Here is a 10,245-nt window from a genome sequence, read left to right as displayed (position 1 = left end):
CACACCCACTAGTTTCTTTTGTTGAGCTTTCATACATTTATAGCTCTAGTGCATCCGTTGCATGGCAATCCCTACTCACTCACATTGATATCTATTGATCGGCATCTCCATAGCCCATTGATACGCCTAGTTGATGTGAGACTATCTTCTCCTTTCTGTCTTCTCCACAACCACCATTCTATTCCACCTATAGTGCTATGTCCATGGCTCACACTCATGTATTGCGTGAAGATTGAAAAAGTTTGAGAACATCAAAAGTATGAAACAATTGCTTGGCTTGTCATCGGGTTTGTGCATGATGTGAATATTTTGTGTGGTGAAGATGGAGCATAGCCAGACTATATGATTTTGTAGGGATAACTTTCTTTGGCCATGTTATTTTGAGAAGACATAATTGCTTGGTTAGTATCTTGAAGTATTATTATTTTTATGTCAATAATAAGCTTTTGTATTGAATCTTATGGATCTGAATATTCTTGCCACAATAAAGAGAATTACATGGATAAATATGTTAGGTAGCATTCCACATCAAAAATTCTATTTTTATCATTTACCTACTCGAGGACGAGCAGGAATTAGGCTTGAGGATGCTGATACGTCTCCAATGTATCTACAATATTTGATTGTTCCATGCTATTATATTATCATCATTGGATGTTTTATATGCATTTATATGCTATTTTATATGATTTTTGGGACTAACCTATTAACCCAGAGCCTAGTGCCAGTTTCTGTTTTTTCCTTGTTTTAGAGTATCGCAGAAAAGGAAAATCAAATGGAGTCCAATTGACCTGAAACTTCACGGAACTTATTTTTGGGAAGCTATCGAGAAGACTTGGGGTCTACGTAAGGGAAGCAACGAGGAAGGCACGAGGCAGGGGGCGTGCCCACCCCCTAGGGCGCACTCTCCACCCTCGTGGGCCCCTTGTGGCTCCCCTGACGTACTTCTTCCGCCTATATATATCCATATACCCTAAAAAGATCGGGGAGCACAATAGATCGGGAGTTCCGCTGCCAGAAGCCTCCGTAGCTACTAAAAACCAATCTAGACCCGTTCTGGCACCCTGGCGGAGGGGGAAATCCCTCTCCGGTGGCCATCCTCATCATCCCGGTGCTCTTCATGACGAGGAGGGAGTAGTTCTCCCTCGGGGCTGATGGTATGTACTAGTAGCTATGTGTTTGATCTCTCTCTCTCTCATGTTCTTGAGGTGGTACGATCTTGATGTATCACGAGCTTTGCTATTATAGTTGGATCTTATGATGTTTTCTTCCCCCTCTACTCTCTTGTAATGGATTGAGTTTCCCCTTTGAAGTTTTATCGGATTGAGTCTTTAAAGATTTGAGAACACTTGATGTATGTCTTGCCGTGCGTATCTGTGGTGACAATGGGATATCACGTGATTCACTTGATGTATGTTTTGGTGATCAACTTGCGGGTTCCGCCCATGAACCTATGCATAGGGGTTGGCACACGTTTTCGTCTTGACTCTCCGTTAGAAACTTTGGGGCACTCTTTGAAGTTCTTTGTGTTGGTTGAATAGATGAATCTGAGATTGTGTGATGCATATCGTATAATCATACCCCACGGATACTTGAGGTGACATTGGAGTATCTAGGTGACATTAGGGTTTTGGTTGATTTGTGCCTTAAGGTGTTATTCTAGTACAAACTCTAGGATAGATCGTACGAAAAGAATAGCTTAGTGTTATTTTACTATGGAGTCTTGAATAGATCGATTAGAAAGAATAACTTTGAGGTGGTTTCGTACCCTACAATAATCTCTTCGCTTGTTCTCCGCTATTAGTGACTTTGGAGTGACTCTTTGTTGCATGTTGAGGGATAGTTATATGATCCAATTATGTTATTATTGTTGAGAGAACTTGCACTAGTGAAAGTATGAACCCTAGGCCTTGTTTCAACGCATTGCAATACCGTTTTCACTCACTTTTATCATTAGTTACCTTGATGTTTTTACATTTTCAGATTACAAAAACCTTTATCTACCATCCATATTACACTTGTATCACCATATCTTCGCCGAACTAGTGCACCTATACAATTTAGCATTGTATTGGGTGTGTTGGGGACACAAGAGACTCTTTCCTATTTAGTTGCAGGGTTGTTTGAGAGAGACCATCTTCATCCTTCGCCTCCTATGGATTGATAAACCTTAGGTCATCCACTTGAGGGAAACTTGCTACTGTCCTACAAACCTCTGCACTTGGAGACCCAACAACGTCTACAAGAAGAAGGTTGTGTAGTAGACATCACGAGTGTGGAATAATGATGGTCAGTGTGCGGAATTATCCTAGGCAATCGTTAACAAGACCGGTAGTCGTCATTCGCAATTTCATATGAGGGAGAGGCATAAGCTAACAACTTTCTCTTCTTGGATCATATGCACTTATGATTGGAACTCTAGCAAGCATCCGCAACTACTAAAGATCATTAAGGTAAAACCCAACCATAGCATTAAAGCATCAAGTCCCCTTTATCCCATACGCAACAACCCCTTACTCGGGTTTATGCTTCTGTCACTCAAGCAACCCACTATAAGCGAATCATGAACGTATTGCAACACCCTACAGCGGGAATCCCTCACGCTTGCGCGACATGGAGGGCACAATAGGACAGCACAAAAATAAAACATACAACTCATACCAATCTAGATCATCAATCAACCTAAAGACAAAGGATATCTACTCAAAACATCATAGCATGGCAACACATCATTGGATCATAATATGTGGCATAAAGCACCATGTTCAAGTAGGGATTACAGCGGGGTGCGAGAGAGTGGACCGCGTAAAAGAGATGATGATGATGATGGTGATGTTGATGAAGACAATCACCGCGACGATGATTCCCCTCCCGATGGAACTCCGGTGTCACCGAGAGAGAGGAGGAGAGGTTCTCCCCCTTGTGCTTCCTCCTCCATGGCCTCCCCCCAACATGTTGATATTGCCTTTCCCCCTCATGCTAGCCAAATTCTTTGCACCAAGTAGAGATACTACTTGTGCTTCCAAGTATCCTTAAACCCAGTTTTGCCATGAGAGTCCATCATATCTACCTATGGATTGAGTAAGATCCTTCAAGTAAGTTGTCATTGTTGCAAGCAATAAAAATTGTCTCTAAATATGTATTTATTAGTAAAGAGATCATATGACAACATATATATATATATATATGTTGTTGTTCTAAGAATGATCATGATGCCCTCATGTCTGTATTTTATTTTATCGACACCTCTATATCTAAACATGTGGACATATTTTTCGATATCGGCTTTTTCTTTAGGACAAGCGAGGTCTAAGCTTGGGGGAGTTGATTGATAATCCCCAAGTGTAGGGTATAATCGTAGCAATTCCCAATGGTGGAAGTGATAAGTATGGAGTGTCAAACCCACAAGTAGCTAAAGGTAAGATTAATATTCTCTCAAGTCCTATCTGCCACTGATACGACTCTACATACACTGAACGTTTGCTTCCAACTAGAAATGAGAAATAAAACTACGTTGTGGGTATGAAGAGGATAACTTTGCATGATATCGGAGAGATAAAATATAGAAGTAGGTGCTGTTATCATAAAGTTAGAATATATTACTAAATATTATCAATAGCGAGTGTGGAATAATGATGGGTCGGTGTGCGGAATTATCCTAGGCAATCGTTAACAAGACCGTTAGTCGTCATCGCAATTTCATATGAGGGAGAGGCATAAGCTAACATAATTTCTCTTCTTGGATCATATGCACTTATGATTGGAATTCTAGCAAGCATCCGCAACTACTAAAGATCATTAAGGTAAAACCCAACCATAGCATTAAAGCATCAAGTCCCCTTTATCCCATACGCAATAACCCCTTACTCGGGTTTATGCTTCTGTCACTCAAGCAACCCACTACAAGTGAATCATGAATGTATTGAAACACCCTACAGCGGGAATCCCTCACGCTTGCGCGACACGGAGGGCACAATAGGACAGCACCAAAATAAAACATACAACTCATACCAATCTAGATCATCAATCAACCCAAAGACAAAGGATATCTACTCAAAACATCATAGCATGACAACACATCATTGGATCATAATATGTGGCATAAAGCACCATGTTCAAGTAGGGATTACAGCGGGATGCGAGAGAGTGGACCGCGTAAAAGAGATGATGATAGTGATGTTGATGAAGACGATCACCGCGGCGATGATTCCCCTCCCGATGGAACTCCGGTGTCACTAAGAGAGAGAGAAGGAGAGGTTCTCCCCCTTGTGCTTCCTCCTCCATGGCCTCCCCCTGGATGGGGAGAGGTTCTCCCTCTGGTCCTTGGCCTTCCTGGTGATTATGGCCCTTCCGGGATCCTCCTCCATAGCCTCCGATGATGATGGTCCGCTCCGGCAGGGTGCCAGAGAGGGCCTAGATTGATTTCTCGTGGCTACAGAGGCTTGCGGCGGCGAACTTCCAATCTAGGTTATTTTTTGGAGGTTTGGGAATTTATAGGAGAGGTTGGCGTCGAGAACAAGTCAGGGGGCCCCATGGGAAGTCCACGAGGCACAGGGGCGCGCCCCAGGGGGGTGGTTGCGCCCCCACCCTCGTGGGGCCCACGGGACTCCTCTCTAGTAGATTATTGTTCCAGTATTTTTTATATTTTCCAGAAAAATTCTCCGTTGATTTTCATCGCATTCTGAGAACTTTTATTTCTGCACAAAAACAACACCACGGTAGTTCTGCTGAAAACAACGTCAGTCTGGGTTAGTTCTAATCAAATCATACCAAAATCATATAAAACAATTGTAAACTTGGCATGTATACTTCATAAATTATAGATAAGTTGGAGACGTATCATTGATACGTCCATTTTGCATCATGCTTTTATATCAATATTTATTGCATTATGGGCTATTATTACACATTATGTCACAATACTTATGCCTTTTCTCTCTTATTTTACAAGGTTTACATGAAGAGAGTGCATGCCGGCAGCTGGAATTCTGGGCTGGAAAAGGAGAAAATATTAGAGACCTATTCTGTACAGCTCCAAAAGTCCTGAAACTCCATGAAAGTCAGTTTTGGAATATATTAAAAATATTGGGCGAAGAAAGCACCACAGGGGGCCACCCACTGTCCACGAGGGTGGAGGGCACGCCCTACCCCCTGGGTGCGCCCCCTGCCTCATGGGCCACCTGGAAGCCCCCCGATGCCCATCTTCTGGTATAATGTGTCTTTTGCCCTAGAAAAAATCATAAGGAAGATTTCGGGATGAAACGCCGCCATCTCGAGGCGGAACCTTGGCGGAACCAATCTAGGGCTCTGACAGAGCTGTTCTGTCGGGGAAACATCCCTCCGTGAGGGGGAAATCGTCACCATCGTCATCACCATCGATCCTCTCATTTGGAGGAGGGTCAATCTCCATCAACATCTTCACCAGCACCATCTGCTCTCAAACCCTAGTTCATCTCTTGTATCCGATCTTTGTCTCAAAACCTCAGATTGGTACCTATGGGTTGCTAGTAGTGTTGATTACTCCTTGTAGTTGATGCTAGTTGGTTTATTTGGTGGAAGATTGTATGTTCAGATCCTTTATGAACATTAATACCCCTCTGATTATGAACATGGATATGATTTGTGAGTAGTTACATTTGTTCCTGAGGACATGGGAGAAGTCTTGTTATAAGTAGCCATGTGAATTTGGTACTCGTTCGATATTTTGGTGAGATGTATGTTGTGTTTCCTCTAGTGGTGTTATGTGAACGTGGACTACATGACAGTTCACCATTGTTTGGGCCTAGGGGAAGGCATTGGGAAGTAGTAAGTAGATGATGGGTTGCTAGAGTGACAGAAGCTTAAACCCTAGTTTATGCGTTGCTTCGTAAGGGGCTAATTTGGATCCATATGTTTCATGCTATGGTTAGGTTTACCTTAGTTCTTCTTTCGTAGTTGCGGATGCTTATGAGGGGGGTTAATCATAAGTGGGATGCTTGTCCAAGGAAGGGCAGTACCCAAGCACCGGTCCACCCACATATCAAATTATCAAAGTAACGAACGCGAATCATATGAGCATGATGAAAACTAGCTTGACGATAATTCCCATGTGTCCTCGGGAGCGCTTTCCTTTATATAAGAGTTTGTCCAGGCTTGTCCTTTGCTACAAAAAGGATTGGGCCACCTTGCTGCACCTTGTTTACTTTTGTTACTTGTTACCCATTACGAATTACCTTATCACAAAACTATCTGTTACCGATAATTTCAGTGCTTGTAGAGAATACCTTATTGAAAACTGCTTGTCATTTCCTTCTACTCCTTGCTGGGTTTGACACTCTTATTTATCGAAAGTACTATGATAGATCCCCTATACTTGTGGGTCATCAAAGAACAAGCGGAAGAAAAACAAAAATCAACTCCTGGTGCTGTAATCAAGCACTGGAACTGTGATGACACAAGTAATGATATAGTTTTGCATCTTAATTTATTGCTATGGCTGGAACGAGCAATTGTTTTTCCACTGATTTGATGCTACTCTTAATGTAATATGTAGTTATATCTACTTGTGCAAGCAGGGATCTTCTTTGAAGATAACATATATTTTAGTGGAACTGCACAAGAAGATGTTGGAAACATTAAACTAATCGAGGAGTATATAGTAAGCATGGCAACCACAGTAGATAACAACAGATGGTTCTGGAGAAGTGCTTGATCTGTATGCTCTACGCAACAAGCCTCCTGACAAAGGTTGGTACTCTCCCACGGATTTCATCCATATGATTGAGCTTTGTCATCTCTATTGGTGTTGTGCTACTATTTAAACACTGTCATGAGAAAGTCGTATTGTCCTTGAGAAGTGCTTCATCTGTGTTGTTTTAAATATTTCCTTTCCTTCTTTTCGAGCAAAAAGGGATGCTAACATTTAGTTGTCCTCTTGTCTTTGCAATACAGGCTCATCCTCCTCTAAAGAAGAATATGGAGTACGTGAAGTTCCTAGTTCCGATTATGACAATATAAAAAGCCAAGCCTCTCTTCCCAAGAAGGGAGCAGCTGGGATGGTTACGTTATTGCCCACAAGAACAAACTAACTTCAGCTCAGAAGGACTCATGGATCTCCATCTTTGTTGCTGTGATGGCCAATACAATGTTGTGTTAGGATTCCTTCCGGTGAGTTCCATTTTTTAAATGTGTGCTCTGCATGGATAATGTAGGTTGCATGTTTAAACTGACAATTCACAATACAATTTGCTTTATACTAATCACTTTTTTGTATTTGTGCAAACAGTGGTGCTCAGCTTGATTTCAATGGGAACTGCACAAAATGTTCATGAATACATCAAAATATTCATTTCCACCACAAGAAAGGAGGTGCCGATATGTTCAAGGCGTTGCAACATATAAAGGTGAAATCATACAAGCTACGCGCAAATTTGGTTGATTTTGGTGGAACTGCACAAAAAGAACAACTGGTTTATTTAGCACGAGGTGCCATGTCAATGTCCGAACTGATGGCAAACCTTGTCCATTCCACAATTGTAGGCATTTGATATTTTAATGGGAATAACTTGTCAAAGTTTGCTCATTGATGTACGCAAAACAACACGCATTTGACATTTTGGAATGGGACAACCTTGTCAAATTTTGCTCATTAATGTTAGCAAGAAGACATGCATTTGATATTTTTGAATGGGACACCCTTTGCTGCCAGCAGCATCAATCAATTTTTCTTTATTCTTTAATTGTGAAGTAAATATTGGCTCTGACATGTGAATCGCTGAGATGCATAATCATCGATTGTTTTGAATGTTCCCTATGATTTGCCAGGCCTGTGTGTTTGATTGCAATGTACAGGAACGCTAGAAAGCTGCTCAAACTCTTTGTATTCCCTCTGTTCCTTTTACTTCGCATATTAGTTTTCTTTCAAGTCAGTTGATTTTACATTGTGAATGTTCATACTTTTTTCTATAAGATTGGTCAAAGTAAAGATACTTTGACTTTAGACAAAACTTATATGTAGACTAAAAAGGACCAGAGGGAGTAGCAAACGAGGTGATCACCCTGGGAATAATGCTAGTACATATTGTTTTGCATGTTCATCCAATGCCAGTGATACAAGAATTCAAACTAATCAAACTAAATTCATTCATACACGGTCGGATTTCATATAAACATGTTGGATTTCATTACATTTCATACATTCTTCAACTAAAAAGGGGTGCGCTGGAGGTATAATTAATTAACCGAAGGTACCCACCCATGTCCGTTTGAGCCGAACAGAAGCTTCTTCTCCAGCGCAGCTCTCCGACTCCACATCGCCGCCAAGAAGCTAATTTCCCGTCAATGGTCAATGTCGGGTGGTAGGTGCGACATATGCCAACGGGTGGCTTATCATTGTGGGAGCCAGTAAGACGTCGCCGGTGCCTGGAAGCGGGATGAGGCGAAGACATGCACGCCGGCGAATCTTACCCAGCTTCGGGGCTCTCTGTGGAGATAACACCCCTACTGCTGCTCTGCGGGGTCTCCGCATGATCACTAGATGAACAAGTAGCTACACGATGCTCCTTGAGCTGTTTGGCGAGAGGAGGAAGAAGGGCTCTACCCGCTCTCTTCTCCTCCCTATGTGGTGTCTAAAACTAGCAGGGATCAACCCTTTGCATGGGCGTCCCGGGGGGTTTATATAGGCCTACCCCCCGAGGGTACAATGGTGGCATCCAGAACCAACGCGTAAGAGCCGGGAGATGGCATCACCTCTGGGTGGTCGGCCCGGCTCCAGCTGATAGGTTTTTCTGACCAGTGCATGGGCTCGGCGGGGTTGGCAGCGACCATGCTGACTTCCTGGTGGTCTCGGCGTTTTCTGCGCCGGTCTTCGCGCTGGCTTGTAAAGATGACATAGGCGGCATGCTCGTCGGGGAACTCGTCAGGCCGGCGGCTGCGGAGCCGGAGGCGGCGGACCGGCAGGCGGAGGCGGCGCGAGCCCTTCGCCTTTTGAGATTCGGGCAAGCCAATGGCACTTCCGGGTTGTGTGGTTGGACGGCTTCGCGCCGCTGTGGAACTTGCACGGGGCGTCGAGAGTTTGCTCGTAGGAGAAGGCCGGCTGCCAAGCCGGCGTGCTGCCCTTGGGTTTCTTGGGCGCGGGCCGCCCTTCGGGTGGCTCCTCTTCGACTGTGGCCACCTGCCGACTGGCGGGAGGCGGCGCGGGGCCCTTGCGCTTGTGGTCGTTCGGGTGTGGGCGTCGGCCGGAATCCCCAGCCGGCGTCTTGGGTGCCGGGTTGAGTACTTTCCCGGACGCGTCTGTTGGAAATATGCCCTAGAGGCAATAATAAAAGTATTATTATTATAATTTCTTTGTTCATGATAATTGTCTTTATTCATGCTATAACTGTATTATCCGGAAATCGTAATACACGTGTGAATACATAGACCATAATATGTCCCTAGTAAGCCTCTAGTTGACTAGCTCGTTGATCAACAGATAGTCAAGGTTTCCTGGCTATGGACATTGGATGTCATTGATAACGGGATCACATCATTAGGAGAATGATGTGATGGACAAGACCCAATCCTAAGCATAGCGCAAGATCGTGTAGTTCGTTTGCTAGAGCTTTTCCAAATGTCAAGTATCTTTTCCTTTGACCATGAGATCGTGTAACTCCCGGATACCGTAGGAGTGCTTTGGGTGTACCAAACGTCACAACGTAACTGGGTGACTATAAAAGGTGTGCTGACGGGTATCTCCGAAAGTGTCTGTTGGGTTGACACGGATCAAGACTGGGATTTGTCACTCCGTATGACGGAGAGGTATCACTGGGCCCACTCAGTAATGCATCATCATAATGAGCTCAAAGTGACCAAGTGTCTGGTCACGGGATCATGCATTACGGTACGAGTAAAGTGATTTGCCGGTAACGAGATTTAACAAGGTATTGGGATACCGACGATCAGATCTCGGGCAAGTAACATACCGATTGACAAAGGGAATTGTATACGGGGTTGCTTGAATCCTCGATATCGTGGTTCATCCGATGAGATCATCGAGGAGCATGTGGGAGCCTACATGGGTATCCAGATCCCGCTGTTGGTTATTGACCGGAGAGTCGTCTCGGTCATGTCTACATGTCTCCCGAACCCGTAGGGTCTACACACTTAAGGTTCGGTGACGCTAGGGTTGTAGGGATATGTATATGCAGTAACCCGAATGTTGTTCGGAGTCCCGGATGAGATCCCGGACGTCACGAGGAGTTCCGGAATGGTCCGGAGGTAAAGAAT

The sequence above is a fragment of the Triticum urartu genome, chromosome 6 (assembly GCF_003073215.2).
Source record: "Triticum urartu cultivar G1812 chromosome 6, Tu2.1, whole genome shotgun sequence".
Taxonomy (NCBI): domain Eukaryota; kingdom Viridiplantae; phylum Streptophyta; class Magnoliopsida; order Poales; family Poaceae; genus Triticum; species Triticum urartu.
Note: the sequence above shows the minus strand (reverse complement) of the source record.